The sequence below is a fragment of the Apium graveolens genome, chromosome 9, assembly GCF_009905375.1.
Source record: "Apium graveolens cultivar Ventura chromosome 9, ASM990537v1, whole genome shotgun sequence".
In the NCBI taxonomy this organism is placed as follows: Eukaryota; Viridiplantae; Streptophyta; class Magnoliopsida; order Apiales; family Apiaceae; genus Apium; species Apium graveolens.
The window spans coordinates 123,442,595-123,449,081 of NC_133655.1; the positions used below are offsets into that span (position 1 = coordinate 123,442,595).

The following is a 6,487-nucleotide window of genomic DNA, read 5'->3' on the forward strand; positions in this document are numbered from 1 at the left end:
CCAATCAACACTCTATCTCACATCATGACAATATTGAGGCAACCTCATCTAGAGCTAATCTACCACCTCAAAGGAAATGGACCAAGAATCACCTTTTTGAACTGATCATTGGTGATGCTACATTTAAAGTGCAAACTAGAAGGGCAGAAGGGCTACTCAAGATGAATGTCTGTATAGTAGCTTTCTATCACAGGAGGAACCTAAGAGAGTGGAAGAAGCTCTATTGGATCCAGATTGGATTTTAGCAATGCAAGAGGAGCTAAACCAATTTAAAAGGAACAAAGTATGGAAGCTGGTACCCAAGCCGAAGAACAAGAGTTCTATTGACATAAAATGGGTATTCAGAAACAAGATGGATGAAAATGACATTTTCATAAGGAATAAAGCCATATTGGTTGCTAAAGGCTATTCTCAACAAGAGGGAATAGATTTTGATGAGACATTTGCTTCAGTTGCCAGACTTGAAGCCATCAGAATCTTTCTAGCCTATGCAGCCCATGCCAATTTCAAGGTCTATCAAATGGATGTCAAGAGTGCATTTCTGAATAGGGAATTGGAGGAAGAAGTTTATGTAAGCCAACCTCCAGGATTTGAAGATCCAAATTTTCCAGATTATGTGTATTATCTGTTGAAAGCACTCTATGGACTAAAGCAAGCACCTAGAGCCTGGTATGAGACTTTGTCAAAATTTCTTCTAGATAATAACTTCACAAGAGGTACTGTTGACAAAACTCTTTTCTTTAGAAATGTTAATGGCTCTACAATACTTGTTCAAATTTATGTAGATGATATTATATTTGGTTCTACAGATGATAAGCTTTGTAAAAAGTTTGCTAAGTTAATGCAAAGTAAATATGAAATGAGCATGATGGGAGAGCTAACTTATTTTCTTGGTTTACAAGTTAAACAAGTTAGTGGTGGAATTTTCATTAGTCAAACTAGATATATTTATGATCTTTTAAAGAAGTTTGACTTAATGGATTGTTCATCTGCAAAAACTCCCATGGCCACTACCACCAAGCTTGAATTAAACAAGGCTGAAAAGTCTGTAGACATTTCAAGTTATAGAGGCATGGTTGGCTCACTTTTATATTTAACTGCTAGTAGACCTGATATAATGTTTTCTACATGTCTCTGTGCTAGATTTCAAGCTGACCCTAAAGAGTCTCACTTAGTGGCTATTAAAAGGATTTTCAGATATCTCAAAGGGACTCCAAATCTAGGAATTTTGTACCCTAGAGAGTCTGGTTTTGATCTAATTGGCTACTCAGATGCAGATTATGCAGGTTGCAAAATAGACAGGAAAAGCACAACTGGCACCTGTCAATTTCTAGGGAATAAGCTTGTGTCATGGTTCAGCAAGAAGCAAAATTATGTTTCAACATCAACAGCTGAAGCTGAGTACATTTCTGCTCGTAGTTGCTGTGCACAGATACTGTGGATGAGGAATCAACTATTTGACTATGGACTAACTGTTGACAAAATTCCTATATTCTGTGACAACACAAGTGCCATTGCCATTACTGAAAATCCAGTGCAGCACTCAAGAACCAAGCACATTGACATCAAATACCACTTCATAAGGGAACATGTGATGAAAGGTATAGTGGAACTTCATTTTGTTCCAAGTGAAAAGCAGATTGCAGACATATTTACCAAGCCACTTGATGAATCAACATTCACAAGATTAGTAAGTGAGCTAGGTATGCTTAATTATTCATAAATTCATATCCTCATTATAATCTGCTTTGAAGCCTGAAATGAATTTGTGGCAAGAACAAAGTTGGCTTTAAGTAAAGTTTATTATATCAATGGATATTCCCTATCCGTTGAAAGCCAAAATTGTTCTATCAACGGATGTTCATTATCCGTTGAAAGACAAATATATTTCTGGTAATTTTATCCTTCAACGGATAAAAACAGTGTTAATCTTCAACAGATAACTATTTACCTCATCCGTTGAAGTGTCACATCAGTTACTTTAAGTGAGTCACAGCCGTTGATTCGTTTACTTAACCGTTGATACATATATATACAGTCGTATGTATTTGTATTAAAGGCCGTTTTCAGAATTTCTACAGTTTTCTTTATTCTCAAACGACTGTAATTTACTTAAAAGTATCATTTAATCATTTTATTTACGTTTTAATTCGAGAAAGTATAAAAGCCCATTGAATTCTTATTTTCACTTTACGCTTTCTTGCAATTTTTACTCTCCTTCTCTCCCAAAACTCTCTATCTTTTCTCTGCAACCTCTACTCACAACAATGGCACCAGTAGTCAAGATTATGTCTCAATCTGGCTTTGTTTATGAAAAGAACAATTTCATAGCCTTGGTGGAAAAGAATGAAGCCCACTCAGATTATCACAAGATGATGGACTTCATCAAGAACTGCAAACTAAGCTATGCAATGTTGGAAGCCCCAACCATTTATTGTGAGGTAATTGAGGAGATTTGGACAACTGCAGAGTTCAACTCCACAGATATGACCATTGCTTTATCTCTCAAAGGTAAGGATTACTGTATTAACTGTGATGATATACAGTCTTGCTTTAAGATACCTGAGAATAATGCCATGACACCACACACTGATAATGATGTATCTGCTATGTTAGATTCCGTAGGCTATTCTTTTGATTCTACTAGTTTAGGGATCATTAGAAGAAAGGGCCTTAGGAAAGAATGGAGTTTTCTTGGAGATGCCTTTATCAAGGTTTTCTCTGGGAAGATTAGCAATTTTGATGCCATAACTTCATCTCTTTTTAATATGCTCTATATGCTAGTTTCTGATAGGTACTTTAATTTTAGGAACTATGTCATGCTAGAATTAGGTTTCAGGTTAGGTAACAAAGCTAATAGACCTCATAACATCTACTATGCTAGATTCTTTATGTTATTGGCTAACCATGTTGCTGAAGATTTGGTCATAACTAATGAGAGCAATAAACTAAAATGTTGGGCACAAGAGAAAAGGGTCCTTGCAGACCTTGTGAGAATTAACCTCAACAGCCAGGTGCCATTGGTATATTTGCCTATAATGAATGCATCTCAGGTAAGTGAGGTAAATACTTCTGCAACTCCTACTTCTTCCAACCCCATTGTTTCTTTTCCTTCTAGTGTGGCAATGGAATCTGTGTCTTTATCCCAACAGATTCCTACCAAAGCCACCAAAGCTAAAATTCCAAAACACAAGTCAAAAAAAACCACCTCTGTTATTTCTCAAAAGACAACAGTTGTAACAACTACCATAAACCCTTAAGGGAGTGAACAGGGTGTGAGTGGTGAGGGGAGGGGTGAACATCAAGAAACCCCCCAGGATAAGGTGGGAGAGGTGAGTGGTACCCTAGTCAGCCAGGCCACAGTTTCTCAAAAGACTGTGGTGGTTCAAAAGGAGTCAAACACATCCCTAGTTGTATCCTCCCAAAAGGATACAGCTATTGAAAATAGTCCCCAACCAGGGACACAGAACAAAAGAGGGAGGGACACTGAAGCCACACATTCACCTATCAAAGCCTTTTCAAGAAGAAAGAAGACTAAAACCCTAGTTTCAACACAGGGGGCACACACTGCACAGATACATCCACCTGTATCTTTGCCTTCTCAAATTCAGCTTGATGTGGCTCCAGCAAATGTGGAGTCACAGTCCCATTCTCTCATAATAGACACACATCAATCACCAAATTCTCCATCACCATCTCTGGATGTGGATATGATATTCACATCAATTCCTGATTCTCCCTCTTTAAAACTCAGGGAAGAGCCTGATAAGTGGCATTTTATACCACTTAGAACGTCTTAAAATGGCTTAAATTGGTGTCTTGAAATCAAGTATTTTGTGTATTTGATGCGTTTTTGTAGTGTTTATGCATTTCAGGGTATTAGTTGCATTTCGGAGGAGAAATCATCAAGAATAAGCCTTGGCATGTGTTCACCATTGCGAGAGGAAAAGAACGGGCAGATTACGGCGAAGAAACGGAGCAAACCTGGAATTTTTCCAGTAGGGTCCTGCGCGCCCGCGCAGCAATGCTGAGCGGCCGCGCAGCAGCCTTGCGCGCCCGCGCAGAAATGCTGAGCGGCCGCGCAGGGTCGGGGAAAAAACTGAATTATTTTAGACTTCTACTTCTGTTTGGCTTCCAACTTCTATGTAATCTGAGTTTTATGGGACTATTATATAAGTAGATTTGAGACGTTTTCATAGAGAATATGAAGGAGATTATGTTTTAGATTGTGTTTTGCGCAAGAAGCGAAGGAGATAAGGAAGAAGACCGATTTAGCACACCGCAACGAAGAGGAAGCATATATCCTTGTGATTCTTGTTTCGTTGTAACGTTGGATGCTAGTTTTCTTGCTTTGACTTATTTACTCTTGTGACATACTCTGTTTTAATATAATTAGTTTAGTTATTATTTTCTTGTGTCGTTTATCATGATTTCATATGAACCCATGATGGCGATAAGTTCTATTATGGGCTAATCGTGATCATGGGGTTGCAACGGATTTATTATGAAATTCTTTAGTTAATTGTTTAATACTTTAGTGTGTGATGATTGCATGATATCTAGTATTGGTTGTGCGTATTCGTCTTATGTGCGTCGCGAACATATAAGATAGGGTGTTAATCTCTTGTGAAGCGACGGTGGATCTTGAGATTTAGAACTTGCCATGCTAGCATAGGTTCATGTACGTTGTGCATGATTAGTGGGTAACTCTAACAGTTTTATTTGCCTTATGTAATCAAAAGGAATAACTTGTGCTTAAATCGTTGTGTTGTCAATTTCTGTAGACATATAAGAACTCAACATAATTGATGACTATTCAACTTCTATCTTAATTATGGATGCTTGGTAGAATGGTATTAGTACAATGAAAGTTGGCTTTTATCAGTTTCGTGTTATTCGATTAATATCATCATTGTCACATGCTAAAGGTAATAACAATGGCTATAGAAGGAAGTAATAATGAAGTTGTGATCTCATGAGTGTTTTATTATTGATAAATTGAAGTGTTAGTTAAGTGGTTAATTAAGTAGTTAATTATAGATTAATCAACAATTTTAAGTGTTATCTTAACATTGAGAAGTAATCATACATTGGTGAGTGAGTTTAATTAGACAATAACTTAGTCTGAGTCTCTGAGGGAACGAACTAGAAAGTATTCTATATTACTTGCGAACGCGTATACTTGGGTGAATATTAGTGCGTGATTTCGCCCTAACAAGTTTTTGGCGCCGCTGCCGGGGAATCGGCGTATTTGTTTAGTTTATGTACTTACCATCATTGGTCATTAGGACTCAGTGATTAGGACATAGTAGTTAATTACTCTTTTTGGTTTTGTTTCAGGTACTTTAGCAAGCGTTTATGCAAACTCGTTCTCGTGCTCGCAAGAGGACCTTAGATACAGCTGAGGAGAAAGACGAAGTTCTTGATACTCCGGAGAAGTTAGATTTTGAGGATTCGGATTCAGGAACTGAGCAGAAAGAACCAGTAAACATGGGAGATCGTATTGTTCAAGCTGATCCAGCTCTTATGGATTTTTCTCGGCCTAAAATTGATGACATTCAGTCAAGCATCCTTCATCCGGCTATTCAAGCTAACACCTTTGAAATCAAGCCGGGCACTATTCAGATGGTGCAGAATTCTGTTTCTTTTGGAGGAGCGGCAACTGAAGACCCCAACATGCACATAAGGAATTTTGTCGAGATCTGCAGCACTTTTAAGTATAATGGCGTGACTGATGAGGCTATCAAGTTGAGGCTTTTCCCATTCTCACTGAGGGATAAGGCTAAAGACTGGTTACATTCTGAACCAGCTGGGTCCATCACTACGTGGCAAGATCTTGCGCAAAAGTTTCTGGTGAAGTTTTATCCAATGGCAAAGACTGCTGCTATGAGGAGTGCTCTTACTCAGTTTGCGCAGCAACCTACAGAATCTATGTGCGAGGCTTGGGAACGCTACAAGGAAATGTTGAGAAAATGTCCACATCATAGAATGCCGGATTGGATGGTAATCACTGGTTTTTATAATGGTTTGGGGGCCCAATCTCGGCCCATGCTCGATGCAGCAGCTGGAGGCGCCTTATGGGCTAAAAGCTATACTGAGGCATATAATCTTATTGAGACGATGGCTGCAAATGAGCATCAAAACCCAACTCAGAGGATGACGTCAGGCAAGGTAGCAGGTATTCTGGAAGTTGATGCAGCCACCGCTATTGCAGCCCAGCTCCAAGCGCTATCAATGAAGGTTGATTCTTTGGCTACGTATGGAGTTAATCAAATAGCTATGGTTTGTGAGCTTTGTGCAGGTTCTCATGCTACGGATCAGTGTTCTTTTGTCAACGAATCTGTTCAGTATGTGAATAATTATCAGCGACAACAGCAGCCTGTGCCAGCAACCTATCATCCTAACAACAGAAATCATCCAAATTTCAGCTGGGGGAATAATCAGAATGCTATTCAGCCACCATATCAGCAAGGAGTGAGTAAACAGT

At 38.6% G+C, this 6,487-nt stretch overlaps 1 non-coding gene across 1 annotated transcript; it reads right to left on the minus strand.

Moving 5' to 3' along the window:
- Window positions 1–5,883: 5,883 nt before the first annotated feature.
- Window positions 5,884–5,990, minus strand: LOC141687976 (small nucleolar RNA R71). Its single transcript, XR_012561448.1, has one exon. It is a non-coding gene; the product is annotated as a small nucleolar RNA R71 (small nucleolar RNA).
- Window positions 5,991–6,487: the final 497 nt, after the last annotated feature.